The following is a 16,227-nucleotide window of genomic DNA, read 5'->3' as shown; positions in this document are numbered from 1 at the left end:
GCAATAGGGCCCACAGGAAAGCGAGGGTGACCACAGTCATGTGAGAAAAGACACAAAAAGAGAGAGGTAAGAATGACTACCTCAAAAGAGAGAGGTAAGAATGGCAATGTATAGCCTTTCAACAGAAAGAGACAATGATTATAAATGTGTGTGCCAAATAGGCACAACAAATACCTAAAGAAAAAAAATACAGATTTGAAGACAGAGACAGTAACATCTTGATGGTAACAAATTTCAACACCCCAACACTTTGACTAATTAATAGAAAAAATTAGGAAGAAGATAACCAGAAAACAGAAAATGTAAACACCACCATAGACCAAATGAGGCGAACAGACAGAACATTCCCTCCAACAGCAGCAGAAGGCATTCTTCTCAAATACAGGTCTCCAATCAAGTGTTAGACTGCAAAAAAAAAAAGTCATAACAGGTTTAACCATCTTATCTGTCCATGATAAAGAAAACTAGGGCAGGAGGACGGGGTGTGGCTCAGTGGCAAGCATAATTACCTACTGCTCTCATAGAGGGCCTGGGTTCAGTTCTCAGCACCCACACATGATGGCTCACAACCAGCTGTAACTCCAGTTCTTGGTGATCTGATGCCCTTTTCTGGTCTCCAGGGGCACCTACACACATGGCACACATACACTTACACAGGCTCACATACACACATGGAAATTTCAGTAAATTTTTAAAAAGTGAAATATAAGTTAAAGCGGTAGGAAAGCCAGAAAACTTGCAAATAGATAGAAATTAAATAGGATGTTCCCTGAGCCTGAAGTAATCAGGAGAGAAAATGTCTGGATGCACAGGAAAACAAAGCCATGGCAAACCAAAACTGTGGGAGGCAGTAAGAAGCAGACCTAGGAGGGAAGTCCATAGAGCCAAATGCCTCCACATACATACATACATACATACATACATACATACATGGATACATGGATACATACATGGATACATACATACATAGATACATACATGCATACATGCATACATACATACATACATACATACATACATGCATACATGGATACATGGATACATACATGCATGGATACATACATGGATACACACATGCATGGATACATACATGTATGGATACATACATGCATGGATACATACATGCATACATGCATACTTTTTTTTAAACAAATTCATTAAACTAGTTTAAATACCTCATGGAACCAAAGAAGGAGAAAAGCTAATCCCAGAGTTAAAAGGGTTAAAAGGGTTAATAACGACTGGGGGATACATATAGTAAATAGAGAAAAGAAAAAAACATGTGGATAGAACCATGGAACCTAAAAGTTAGGTTTTTTAAGATTAAAAAAAAAGAAGTAAAAATTCATAGAACCACTTAGCAATTATGTCAAGGCTTCGGAATACAAAATTAGCGTACAGAAGGCAATCGCTCTTCAGGGTGCCTGCAATGGACGAGTGAAACTTGGAATTTGAAATATAATGCCCTTCTGTGACACTGTTCCTGGGTTGCTAGAAATAACTATCTATTCATCCCAAAGAGGGAAGCAGCAACGGACCAGAGTAAGGATTCTGCAGGGGTCTGAGCTGTTGAACCAGTAAGTTTCATTGGGGTGACTTACAGATGGGGAGATGGTTTCTTACAGGAACAGAAATGACATCAAGACAGCTGGATCACTGAAGCCCACCCCAGCATGGGTGACAGCTCACAAAAGCTGGGAACCTGGAGCTCGCTGCACAGCCTGCAGGCAGCGCAAGAATTTGGAGAGTACACTTGGCTGGTCTCTGCCTCTTCTACACAGCTGAATTTTACTGAGACTGCATCTTCCAGCAGTCCTAATAATGGCGTATACATGCTTGGGGAAGTCACAGGTAGGGTATGTGGTCAGTTTCAGGGACTTCCTGGAGCGCTTGAGCTGTTTTGTTCCTGGGTTTGATGAGCTTCTCTGCAGGATGGAATGTTTCACCTCCATTCAGAACACCCTGTGCTCACTGAGCTTCCCTCCAAGATAGAAGGTGTTAGCTCAGAGACAATTGCTATAGACAGACGCCATTTACATTACAAAGGGACTCTGGGCAGCTGGAGCGTGGTAGGCATGGCTCTGTGACTCTGCCAGGCCTGGCCCTTCTCTCTCACTCCCTCTGCCTTGCTAGAAACCATTAGATTACATTCCTAAAGCTAACCCCCAAAGTCTATTCCCTTATTTGGCCACTTCCTCCTCCTGAGCCAACTATCAAGTTCCAGCTATCAATATTGAAGTCCAGCAATCAAAACCCCCTTAGGCTCACTTAATTAACATGCCCAATCAAAATGAAATACCTCATCCTAACACAGGTTTCCCCTTGTACCTCTATAAACCACCATTTTTCTGTGTGCCACATCTGTCTTCTCTCTATCCAGAGGCAGTCCTTTATCCTGGTACCCTCCAGGAAAAATACCCCCTTCCCCTCATCATTCCCCCTTTTTCTCCTCTCTTCTTTGCTCCCTTTCCTTTCTCCCTCTTCCTCTATCTTCTATCTTTGTCCCTTATCCCTGCCCTCTGTTTCTCTAGGACAAATTAATCTCCTTGGTGATGAGAACTTGGTCTTGGGGGTCCTGAGCCGATGTTTTTTTCTTTCAATTGCCATCAGGAAAAAAAGGTACAAATCTAATAAAATGTGCTCAAAAGGTTAGTGAGGAAAAATACAAACCTCTGATGAAAGAAATCAAAGAACTAAGTAAGTGGAGATGTGTTTTAAGTTCCTGAATAGGAAGACTCCATATTGTTGATACAATAGTTCTTCGCTACTAAGTCTATAGAGCCACTAGGATCCCAGCCCAAAAAAAAAAAAAAAAAAGTGAACATTGGCAAATTTATTGTAAAGTTTATACTCAGAGGTCAAAAATTTAGAATAGCAGCCACAGTTCTGAAAAAAGGTTGACATTACCCAAATTCAAAACTTTCTATAAAGCCGTGGTCATCAAGGTCACGAGCTATTGGTGAAAAACAAATGGATCAGTTGCACAAACATAGAGCCCAGAAACAGACATATCATGCAGTCACACAGTGTTTGAGGAAGGAAAAAGGTGATAGTCTCCTAACTCATGCTACTATGGATATTCCCATGCGACAATATGGAGATCGTAGACATAAACCTGACAGCCTTCACAGAAGACGGTGAGAATGGATCCTATACTCTAACTTAAAGAGAAAAACGCCAGAACTCCAGAAGAGGGCTGTGAATGTTGGCTCAGTCGGCAGAATGTTGGCCTCCTTGGGGCAAGCCCTGGGTTCTCTTCCCAGTCCCACATAAACCTGGCATGGTAGCGACTGGCTAAAACCGCAGCACTCCAGAGGTGGAGGCAGGAGAATGAGTCAGACAATCCCATCCTGAGCTACATACAAGTTCAAGGCTAGACCGGGATACATGAGACCCTGTTCCAAAAGAGAAAGTATTAAAATCTCTTAGATCATAACTCAGGAGAAAAATCTAGATGACCTTGGGGTTCCAGATGACTTCTAGATATGCCAAAGTGAATCTATGAAAGAAACATTGACACACCGGACTTGGAGTTTTCTGCTGTTTGAAAGATGCTGTCAAGAGAGCGAAGAACAAGCCAAATATTTCCTGAGAGGAAATATTTGCAAGAGCCATATCTGATAAAGACTGTCGCTGAGCACAGTCAGGACACTCACCAGGAATGCCAATAGGTGGATTTATAATAGGACAAAGCACTGACTGGACACTCAGGACAAATACTGACTTTGTGCTCAGAAAAACAGTGCAGCCACAAACGACTCCCCCACGCCATCAACAAAATGCAAGTTAAAACAGCAGTGAGATTCCAGAACTTTATATATGTGTGTTTATATATTTTTAATTATAATATATTATATTATACATATCATAACACATTATTATGTTATATATTATATATAATTTTATATGTGTGTGTATGTGTATATGTGTGTGTATATATACATATATATATGCCCATTCCTTTGTGATGGAAGTCAAGGTACAATTCTAAAAATATTAGATTCACATACTATTTACCTGTAGATATATCAGTTTTTCTTTCTGTAGAAAACAGAATACCAGGTATTTATTTGAACTAAAACGTTTTTTATCAGAATCCCACAGAAGGACTGAAATTATTGTCTTAATTAAATCTCTAAATCCTTTCTATAAAATACAGGGTAGGGATACGGTACATCTGTAATATTCCCCCTCAAATAATCAACTTGAGGAAAGTTCAGTATAGAGGAACAGTAATACGTTTTTATTTACTTTATTAACATCATTCACCATACAAAAAATGTTATTTTAAATTCTGTATTCAGTTGTTCGTGTGTGTGTGTGTGTGTGTGTGTGTGTGTGTGTGTGTGTGTGTGTGAGTGAATGGGTGTACACACACACCCAAGCATCATAGCATACATGTGGAGGTCAGAGGTCCATTTTCATGAGTCAGTTGTCTGCTTCTACCACACGGGCTCTGGGAACTGAACTCTGGGCCCTGCCTCAGTAGTAAGCACCTACTGGGCTCTGTCAGCAGCTCACCTGTACGGCTGTTCTACCTGGCTACTGTCCAAGACTAATGCCATGTCTCCTGCCCACCACATCGTGTCTATTAACCCTCATCGCCCATCGGATTTTTATATCTTTACCGTGCTCATAAGCTATCTGTCCTGCGAACTCTCACTTGCCGCTCTCCAGCTCTTGGCCACCCTTCTCTGCCCTGCTCTGGGCTGCAGATGGACCTATGTGAAACAGTTTGGCCTGTGGCTTCTGCTCGGGGCTGGCAATTTAAGTTACAAGTGTTAAACTAAAGGAGGGAGGAAAGGAAGGAGGGCATATGTTTATTCCCTCCCTCAATGCTACCCAAGGTCACAGTTGAGCAGAGACAGCCACCCTCTAGCAGGCATAGCTCTTGGCCACTCTCACCTCTGGTCTATCCTGGGAAGTGGAAGCCATAGCTTCTCTTGACTTCTGTCCCTGAACATCTCCCTATTTATTCCTTGTTGCAGCTCTTCATCTGTCTATATCTTCGCCCCATCCCCTCTTTAACTTGGCCTAATTTGTATTATTGTACACTCTGTCGCCTGACAAGCTCACCTAAGAGGGCCTGAGCTGTGAATGGGTGGAGCGAGGTCTGTGTTAGCTCCAGTACCAGGGTCTGTTCCACAAGCTGAGCTTTCTTGTTCATCCATCACTTCATATCCAGTCTGTATCATAGGAGCCAGGAGGAAAGTGCTACTTGCATTGTGAGATGCAGCCAGAAAACAGAATCTTCAAAACAGAGGACATAGCCGGAGGTCCAGCAGGATGCAGAAGCAGGCACTGTTAGAGCTGGCCACAGACACACGTGGCAGGTTAAGGTGGGCCTCTCTGAAACACTGACCCCAAGAAAATGGGCAGGTGCTGATGGAGCAAACCACAGACGAGGACTCTAGTGGTGATCAAGGGGTCCTGGCCTCGGACTCTCATAAACTCCCAAAGAAAATTAGCGTTCCCAGCAGATCGTTCCCAAGATAGAGAGACCCTGCTCAGCCTTTTGGGTATGTAGCTAAAAGAGCTGTCCCAGTAAAAGTAATAATAGTAATACATTTTAAAACCCTTCACTAGGGGGCCTGGAGAGATGGCTCAGAAGTTATAAGCACTGGTGAGCTGCTCTTACAAAGGGCCTGAGTTCAATTCTCAGCCCCCACATGGTGGCTTACAACTGTCTGTTCCTCCAGTTCCAGGGGATCCAAGGCCCTCCTTGAGCGACAGACACTCATATGGTACAGAGACATGCACAATGCCAAAATATAACAATTTGTTTTTCTAAAAATGTGCTGGGGATGTAGTTTAAATGGTAGGGGACTAGTCTGGCATGCCCAAAGTTCTAGACCCATCCTCAGCACTGCAGAAGTATGTTGATAAATAATACTCCCACTCCTGGGATTATGGTTAGATTATGATTGGAGTTCAAGCCTTCCTTAGCTGGATAGTGAGTTCAAGACCAGCCTGGACTACATCGACACTATTCAGACAGACAGACAGACAGACAGATATAAAAAACAAGAATGAAAAGAAAACCTGTGATCACCTAGGTTTCCATGGCTACCCTGTCTTTCTCCAACCTCCTGCCTCAGCTGGCCCACAGAGGAGGCAAAGGGAGAGATACCGTCTGACCGTCCGTCCTGAGGCTCCTGACACACGTGGGGTATTTTATCCTATTATAGCCTAGGAAAAGGCCCTCCCTTTCTGAGAGCACTTCAGGGCCTGCACAGACTATGGGATACTCCATAGCTGTGTCTAGTCTCTGAACCGCTGAGGGAGAGCTACATAGGTGCACCCAAACTGCAGAAGATGCAGAGTGGACCCTCATGGCTCTGTCACCTGAGAGCTGTCCTTGGTTTTAATCCCTCTACTCCTTTGGAGTGTGCCTACATGAGGCCACTCAGATTCAAAGGACTCTAGGGACAGCAGAGCAGAGGGACAATGCTCAGAGTGGTGCTCTGAGGAAAGGCAGGAAACTCCATCACAGCCATGCTATGGCAGATGGGCTCAAAGGATATGGTGCCTTGCAAACTCTGGCTATCTGGGTAACAAGACAATCATCATTTCAAAGATGCAGAAACTGAGAGGTACCTTCCGTCACATTGATAATCTCTCAGTGCTAAAAAATAATAATGATAATAATAATAATGAAAATTTTCTTCCAGAAGCATATTTTTTCTCTTCTTTTCCAGATGTGCTTTCATGATTTGGGAAACAAGAAAGAATGTGGTTTTTATTATCTTTTTATTTTATTATAATTGTATTGCATAGATGCATGCTATGGCAGGTATGTGGAGGTCAGAAGACAATTTATAGAAGTTGGTGCCCTCCTCCTTCTATCATTAGAGTCCTGAGGTTTGAACTCAAGTCATCATGTCTGGCAGCAAATGCTCTACCCACTGAGCAATTTTGCCAGTTCTAAAAGGAATGTGTTAAGCCCTAACTCTCACCTTGTCTTATAGCAAGAGGTCTTTGGATTATCTGTAGCTACAGAGCATTTCAGGGACTATGCAGAGCTCTACTGAGCACAGAAGCATGACACTAATCAAAGAAAGGCCATCAGATGCCAAGATGCCTTCAGCAGCCCACTATCTGCCAAGTGGGCACACTGAGAGCCCTGTGACCCACTCAGGGTCTCGTGGGCTCGTCTCTGTCCTGTGGTTCCTTTGGCTCTGGTGTTACAGTTTCTCTCACACGTGGGCCAGATGTTCCCTTCCCAACCTGAAGCCAACGTTAAAGAGGTTGAGATGCAACCTCACCTAATCTTGGTCATTCCCCAAGTCCCACCATCTGGGCCCACACTATGTGTCAGTGTGGTGACAGGCTCCGTGGTTATTGATTTGTTGACACACTTCATCATATGCCTCATGACATGTTACAATAGTTATTAACTGAACGTGGGGAGAAGGCTCAACAAACCTCATGTCTCTTGTTTGCAATGTCCCTGAAGAAGCAAAGGAACAACATGGCAAACCAAACAAGCAAAAAGACAAAACAAAAACAAAAACAAAAATTATGATTAGATGCTCAATATACTGAGGAGAAACCAGAGAATGTTATCAGCCTCAGAGATCTATGGATGAATATCAGGCAGAAGGACATTTGTCAACTGCCTGAGTATTGGAGAATGAAACAGTCTGACATCTGTGATTTGTTTAAAAATTACCCAGCAGCTGGGGAGATAGTTTCGAAATTAAAGTGCTTGCCACACAAACATCAGGGACCAGAGCTCAGCTCTGTAAATGTCTAATTCCAGCCTCAACAGGCAAAGACGGGGCTCCCCAGAGCAAGCTAGCTAGCAAAGCTAGTCATCTCAGTGAGCTCTGGGTTTGATTGAGAGGCCTTGCTTCAATGACTAAGTCAAGAAAGTAGTGGAGGATAAATCCAGACATCAGTCTGAAGCCTCACATGCAGGTGGACATATTCGCACACGTGCTTACATTGTCATGCATCCACACACATGCAGAAACATACATGTAGACGCATAAATATACCCACACATACACACATGACAAAATTAGAGAAGAGAAAATAACAATAAAAATTGAAATCGCCCAACGAAATAAAAGGTGGGGGAACAATAAGACATGAAACGGAAGATGTTACCAGCCATCGGGTCTAGGAGGTGAGGGGACACTCACTGTTCTTTCTGATGGGAGTGTGCCTGAAGTGTTCTGCTATCAAAGCCTGCTTGTAGTCGGTGCAAGGGTGTGACACCCACCAAAGACACAGCATATTCCCCCATTTAAGTTTTTTATAAAAGCTAAGGGTCACTGCCACTGTGACCCTTACCAGGGTGATGAGGCAGCTCTTGGGTCCTGACTCTAAGGAAGTCCTGTGTAAAGCTGGGATAGAACAGAGTTGTGACTTCTTCCAGGCACCTGGAAGCTCTCCAGGAGTGGGGACAACAGGTGAAACCACACTGAAAGAAGGACAGATGCTCCAAGCAAGCAGACTCCTGACTCATAAACACAGACTTCATTATCAGCTAATAGAAGCCAATTCTCTTGCCTTTTAATCAGCTCCGGGTAAAGCAATAAGACGCAGATCAATGTGGCTAGGCATCAAATATCGAACAGCGTAATGAGCGACGTGAGTAGCAGGACTGTGGGGTGGGACTTGGGAGCCTCCAGCGACTTGCTCCTCAGCGAGGTCCAAACATGACCAGGAGGATGACAATGACAGGGCAGGCTGTGTTTGTGATGAGCGAGGCAGGAGCCCTGGCTTCGCTGCATTGCCTGGTGAGCCAGCTGCTGAGCCAGATAGTGGGTTCAGCACTGCCCCAGACTCATAGAGACTTCTCAGCTGTAGATAAGACCAGCAATCCCAAGAGATGACCAATAATGCAAGTTCAGAACAGACTGCTGTTCTGAGAAAGAAGCTGGTACCAAGTCGGGGCATCTCAGAGGATGCAGAACTTGTAATTTATTGGTGAAGCAAGGGTAAGGTTGAAGAATACAAAATGTAGGGAGGACTGGCTACCTGGAGAAAGCTGGGCATGCATAAGATGTATCTGCCTAGGAGGTGGAGGTTTCAGGATACTTTTGGGAGATAGCAGCAAGGAAGGTTCTAGAAGATGGCAAAAAAAAAAAAATGACGTTAGGTGTGAGTGTCAAGCTAACAGTAACATAAAGGAGCCATTTTCTGATTAATGCATAGTTTCATTCATATGCACTATTGCATTTTGGGAACCAATTTCCTATATCTCCATCTGTCCATACTGTTTGCCCCGTCTTTGAACTTCCCCGAGTGTGGAATATATTCCTTGCTCCGTGGCTTTGATGCCAGCTGTAAACTCCCTTTGACCACCAAGGGCTGGCATATACCTGAGGCTGGAGATACAGGTTTGCATTGGGGCCTTACTTCTGTAGCTCAATACTGCAGTGACAGAGGTGTGCCAGCTGAGACTGCTGGCCCATGGAGGATACAGATCCTACCCAAGAGACCCTCAGTCTCAGTGAGAGTTTCCTCAATCACTGCAGCCAAGGCTGGACCACCCACCCATGCCCCCCTTTGATCAGCTAATCCCTAGCCATAACACATTCAGAGATTAATCCATGTATCTACATGTCCTGTCAATGCATGAGCTCAATAAATCTGTCTGTATGTACATGTTCCTGCACACGTGAGGGCAGATGTGCACATCTGTTTGTGGAGGTCAGAGGTCAACGTCAGGGAAGGTCTTCCTTAATCAGGTCCCATGAGAAAAGGACAAAACTGGCTCACAAAAAGTTGTTCCCTGGCTTTTATATGTGCTGTGCCATACACATGTCCATCCATGTACATCACACATACACAATAAAGCAATACAATTTTAAATGTGAAAAAAAAATTTTTAGAAAGTAAATATTTCAAGCTCCCAAACTATGACACCTTAGACCACACATAAACACAACCTCCAAATCTAAATGTTTAGATTTTTTTAATTTATATATTTATTGAATGTGTCTGGGTGCTTGGCCTGTCTATGTGTTTATGCATTGTGTATGTCCAGTGTGTGAGGAGGCTAGAAGATGGTGTCAGATCCCCTGGAATGGAAGTTACACATGGTTGTGAGCCATCATGCCAGTACTGAAAATTGAACCTGGGCCTTCTAGAAGAGCAGTCTGTGATCTTGGAGCCATCTCTCCAACACAAAATCTCAACATTTCTAAGGTACTGCCATATGCAGGAATAAAAACATATTTTCATCATACAATGATTCGCTAACAATTTTTCAGCATGTGGAAACACAGCTCCAGGGTTATGATCAATAGAATCGATGTTTTGGATATGTCTAGCACATTTTAGTTTTCTAATCTTAAGATGTTGGCTGACCCTTAGCTATTTTTAAAGGTTGCAGCGGTACACAGGTCTCTTGTCTGTCAGCAGCTGCTATTAGGGGGAAAGAATGTACAATATGAGCATTTCAATCTGAAGATCTTATCTCTTCCTTCATGCTGGCCAGTTCTAAGTTAGCCTGATCTAATCGTTTCCCGACCCAAGAGTTGGAGCTGTGGGTGAGAGAAAGAAAGAGCAGTGGGGAGGGAAGAAGGGAGAGAGAAAGAGATGGAAGAGAAAAGAAAAAAGTACAAGAGGAAAGAAGGAGAGAAAGACTGATGCTCTTGGGCTGATGTCCAAGCCCAACCTTCTTTTTCTCTCTATTTATCTATCTCAATTTCTATCTCACGCCCTCTCTCCTTTCCCTCCTTCTCTCAGAGAATAAGCACAAATAAACCCAAAGGACTCAAACCCCTCGGATGTGGCAGCCCTCGGGTGTGGCCGTAGCTTACAGCTGGCTCCACATCACCTGCCTGCCACCCTGCGGAAGAATCCCCAACAGCAAATACAACCCAAATGTGTGCCCTACTGAACCCAGAAAACCTGTTTCCAAGAAGTAATCTGACAGATCCCTCTTAACATTGAGAACACGTCTCTCTGGCTTGCTCAGTGTCTATAGCAGAGCAGACATTTTAAAAATGCAAATAGCATGCTTGTACTTTTCTGTGAACGTCTGTTCCTAAGCTCCTTCTGCAGCCCCTCTCCAACCTTAAGCATCCTTCCGACTGTGAGCCTTTTCTCGTGACAGCCCCTCCTCTGAAGTCCTCTTCACCTCTGACTCCAGCACTGCCCACCCTGGCCCCTGGCCCACCCACCCTGGCTTTCACCCTGCCCTGGGATGGAATCAGGCTATGCCAGGGCCAAGCACTGTAGAGGCTTTTTATCACCACACGCAAGAACATCTTGTTCTGATGATACAGTCCTTATCTGTCAGACAGAAATATCCCGATTTGAGACATTAAACCCAGCAAGGCAGAAAATGAGAAAGATGCTAAGCCAGATTGTCAGAAAAGCATTCGTCAGAAACCAATAATAGCTACAGGCCCTAGGGTACAAGGTCAGGAGCATGAGCAGCTAGGCATTGTTGTGCACAAGCAAAACTCTACCCTTCCTGATCCAAGCAATGCTACTTCCAAGGCCAGCCTTGGCTCAGCTACTCACACGGGAAAGGTGGCCTGCAGTGCTGTCTGCAGTGCCACCTGGTGGCTATTTGGTGAGCTGCCAGGCTGCCCAGCCTGAAGTCTATCAGGAATACCTACCTGTTCACCCTTGCTCATTTGTCAGGATGTCACCGGCCCTGGTAGTGAGGGAAAACTCAAAAAACCCTAGTTCAATTTCAAATAAAGTAATTTACTCAGCTTCTTGGCTAAGATAGATTAAGTCTGAACTCCGGGGCAATAAAACGCTCACCATGCAAGCATTCAGATCTGAACTCAAGCCAAGAACCCCTTCTAAGGAGCTGCACGTGGTGGTGCATACTTGCATCTCATCACTGAAGAGGTAGGAGCAGGTGGGTCCTGGGGCCCATTAGCTGGCCAGCCTATAGGACCCCAGGTCAATTGAGAGACCTTGTCTCAAATGACAAAGTAGACAGGGCCTGAGGCTATCCTCTGGCTCCACACTCACCTGTACATACACACACACAGAGGCACACACAAACACACACACAGACACACACAGAGGCACACACACACACAGCCACACACAAACACACACGCGCGTGGGCACAGAAACACACACACATTTCAGATTCTTCTTAGGATGTCCACAGAGATTCTTTACTTAGTTAAGGATAGGGCACTAGTACCTCCAGCTAGAAGTGTTCACAATAGCCATGATCATTTACAATCCTAACCAGAATAATCCTGACAGACAAGACAGACACGGTGTTCTGGAAAGTGCTCTGTAGTCTGCTTTAGTGTAGTCTACTTTGCCCACTTCAGTGCAGGCAAAGCAGGTCAGTAGGCTCTGCAGACCCACAGCTGGGAGGCTCATTGTAAGCCTCTAGCTTTCTCTGCTTCCAGTTGCCTCTGTCTCCTTGGGTTCCTGTAGGTGCTCTTTGGGTTCCTTGGCCTTTAGGATGTTTTGCAAAAAAAAAGTTGAAGAACCAACTTGGGGGTCAAAGTTTGTCCTTTTCCTGCCTTAGCAATGAGGAGATAGTGATGTCCCAGAGCTGGGGGAGGGGCTGCTGAACGACAGTGCCAGGCAGAGTCACTGCTCTCAGGAGCATCTCTAAACCTCTCAGTCATCAGACAGTGAGACATGTGGAGGTCCTAAGACCTTAGGTAATAACAGGGCAAAAAGAGCTAGGGACCCAGGAACCCAATGCCAAGGCACCTGGCCTCACCAGATCCTGTGGTGCCCTAGGGGTGGACAATGGGGCAGTCTCAGCAGCTACCTATCCCTGGAAACAGAAAGGTCCCGGGTTCATATAAAATAGAGACTGAGACCAGAACCTCAGGAGTAAGGACTGAAATGCAAGCTTTGCTTTGTCCTTTTGCTGGGTGAGCATTGGCCAGGTATCTGAACTCTAGCTACCAAGGACAGATGCTGAGATGCCCTTGAGGGGAGGGGGGACCGGGGGGGGGGTTGGGGAGGTGGTTTGGGGGGGCGTCTTAGTCTGGCGAATAAAAGAGAGTGTAGATAATGCTACCCTACGGTCTGAGGTCCTGGACTGAATTCAGCAGAGAAAGGGAGGAAGGGAGAGGAGCGTCGGCATCCATCTCTGCTTCCTAACTTATGACACAACGTGGCCGGCGGCTTCACGGCCCCACCGCGGCTAAACCAGAAGTCAAAATAAAAATAAACCTTTCCATCTTTACGTTGATATCATTGGGTGTTTTCTGGGCACTGGATGATTCCCTGTAAAGGGTGAGCGTGAGTCCAGTGATCCTTCACTTCCAAGTTTACAACTCTATCCAGCCTCTACAGGAAAACGCGGGGTGCCTGCCCTAAACTATGCAAGTAATGCGTCCTGTAAATGTGTCGCAAAGAAGAGGCTGCTGTTCCAAGTGACTCCCAAAGCAAAACCCAGTCAAGGCCACACAGCCACCTCATGACCTCCACGTCACTTCCTCCAGGTACGATTCCCCCACGCACTGATTCCGGTCCCTTTTCGTGAACACAGACCTCCTTATTCTCACCCTGCCACTAGGGCTACCCACCAGCATCCAGATGACAGAACGGCGTAGGAAACTGCTTGTATCCAGGAGCGTCTAAAGATCTGCCCCACTAAACCGTCCACCACCAGACTGGAACTAGAACTACTTTTCACTCTGAAAAGAACAAATACAGAACATAGTCCAAAGGCTCAACAGTAGCCCAGCCTCCTGCCTGGAATGTATGTGGATGACCCAATACTCCAGTGGGGTACACACCGATTACCCCAATACTGAGGTGGCTGAGGCTGGAGAATTACAAGTTTGACACCAACATGGCTATGTAACAAGACCTTGTCTCAAGCAAAACATGAAGTTAATAAAATGCGTCACCTGCCCACTGCAATGCGCCAGCAGCAAACTGCATCCTCCACCAGCGCGCTCAGCCGCTGCGCCAATGCGATTCCAAATGCCAGGAGCGCCACCTGCTGCTCAAATATGGAAAGTCCAGTTTGTCCTTCCTCATCAACATAATCAAGTTCTCTGCAAGATTTTTAAATGATTTGAGGGTGTTTGTTGTCTAAATAATCCAAAGAAAATATGTTAACACAAATACACACCAAGTATCACACTGATAATAGAGAAAGTTTTATTCCAACGTAGGGTTTATTTTGCATTTTAGGGGATAGTGGGAAATTCTGCCAGAGGTCAGCTAATGTCTTCGGAGGCATTCACATCAACAGAGGCCCAAGAATTCAGCTACACGCTTCACACTGGCCATAGAAATGGAGCGAGTGTGTCCCATCAGGGTTTCAAGAAACCCTGTGTTGAAGAGAGAGAGAGAGAGAGAGAGAGAGAGAGAGAGAGAGAGAGAGAGAGAAAAGAAAGAAAGAAAGAAAGAAAGAAAGAAAGAAAGAAAGAAAGAAAGAAAGAAAGAAAGAAAGAAAGAAAGGGAAGAAAAGACAAGAAAGGTGCACTCCTGTTGTCTGTAATATTTAACTTACAGAGTATAAAATGGTTTCATTCTTTCTAGTTTGTTCTCCTGTTTCTCTGCCTCTATGTGTATCTGTGTCTCTGTCTCTCTGACTACTGTGTAGCTATTTCCTCTGAATTGAAACATTCCCCTTAAAGGGAGGGAGGGAGAGAAAGAGGTCGGGAGGGAGAAAAGGAGAGAGGGAAGGAGGGGGGAAAGAAGGAGGGATGGAGGAAGGGAGGTTCAAAAGACTTAAAACTAAACTTCCACAGCTAGGAAAGTTACTAAAGTTACAAGACTCAGGTACATGCTATCTAAAATGTAAGATTATGTTTACAAGTGGTAAGCAACAGAGGGAGGGATGAGGAGGTGGACTCCGGGAGAGCTGCCTGCAACGTGTGCAGGGAACTCCGGTGATGTAGCTTCCCAGAGTTATCCCTTATGCTGCAATGGATTCTTCGGCCATGCAGCCACCTTTGAGACACACATGCTCTTGTAAGTAACTCTTCATCCATACTCCTGGAAATAACCCTAATCAGCTAACTGATCACCAAGCTAGACTGAGACAGAATCACTTCTCTAGTTTGCCATTGTTGTATCTGTTTGTGTCTCTCCAGAAGTCATACAACATTCTTTCTCTCCATCTCTTTCTATTTCTGTGTGCATTGCTCTCTGTTTCTCCCCTCTCTTTGTCTGTGTGTTTCTGTGTCCATCTCTGTGTGTGTGTGAGAGTGTGTGTCTATGTCTCTGTTTCCTCTGTCTCTCCTCTCTCTATATTTCTCTCATACACACACACACACACACACACACACACACACATTCACTGCTATTTGGTGTGGATGGATAGGTAGATGGATAAAGTTCATATGGAGGAATTTCTTGTTTCCTTTTCCTGTTGCTGTAATAAAATGCCCTGGTAAAAAGAAACTGACAGGAGAAATGGGTTCTTTTGGCTCTCAACTCAAGACCCAGGCCATCATGGCAGGAAAGTCAAAGCAGCAGGAACCTAGAGCACATGCTCACCCCACATGCACAGTCAGGACAGAGAGGACGGCCACTGCTTAAGTTTCCTTTCCCATCTTTACATCCCAAGGTCCCAACCCAGGAAGCTGTGCTGCCCACAGTGAGCATGTCTTCCCACCTCAGTGTAATCAAGATAATATACCCACAAAATGCCCAGAGGCCCATCACCAGATGTTCTAGATTCTGTTAATTGGCAATCAGCATTAGTCGTTATAAATGGCTTACTAGAATTTTCTACCTCTAAAGGGACTCACCATGAGTCCGGTTAGGGCTGATTACAATGTCTCACAGCCCCCATGTTCCCATGGCTCATAATTACATCCATCTGTTGTTCTCCTTGGTAGTTCTGGAGGTCAGATAGGGCCGCTTTGTTCCTGTGTACAGGCCAGCTTCTGATCCCTTCTAAGGGTCTGTCTTCTTTGACCCAGGAATTCCCAGGGCATGCTCTTTTTGTGGTAGATGGCAGAAGCTCTGGGACCAAGCTGAACGTGCAATTAAACCTAATCCCTCTGGGCATAGACTTAAGTGCTTGAATCCCATTGGCTAAGGCAAATCATATGACTTCCTTAAGGCAGGAAGGTGTAGTCTTCTCTCAGAAACAACAAAGCATAGGAAGGCCAGTAGAGATGCAGATAAACTGTACAATCTACCACAGACTCGAACTGGTTGGTTGGCTGGATGAGTGTTGTTGTTATTGGTCTGGGTTGGGTTGGGTTGGGGTTTTTTTTGTTTTGTTTATTTTTTTTGTTTATTTTTTGTTGTTGTTTGGGTTGGTTTTTTTTTTTTTTTTTTTTTTTTTTTTTTTTT

This window comes from Mus caroli, chromosome 9 (genome assembly GCF_900094665.2).
Source record: "Mus caroli chromosome 9, CAROLI_EIJ_v1.1, whole genome shotgun sequence".
In the NCBI taxonomy this organism is placed as follows: domain Eukaryota; kingdom Metazoa; phylum Chordata; class Mammalia; order Rodentia; family Muridae; genus Mus; species Mus caroli.
The sequence above is the reverse complement of the archived record's forward strand: the minus strand, read 5'-3'. Positions refer to the sequence as shown.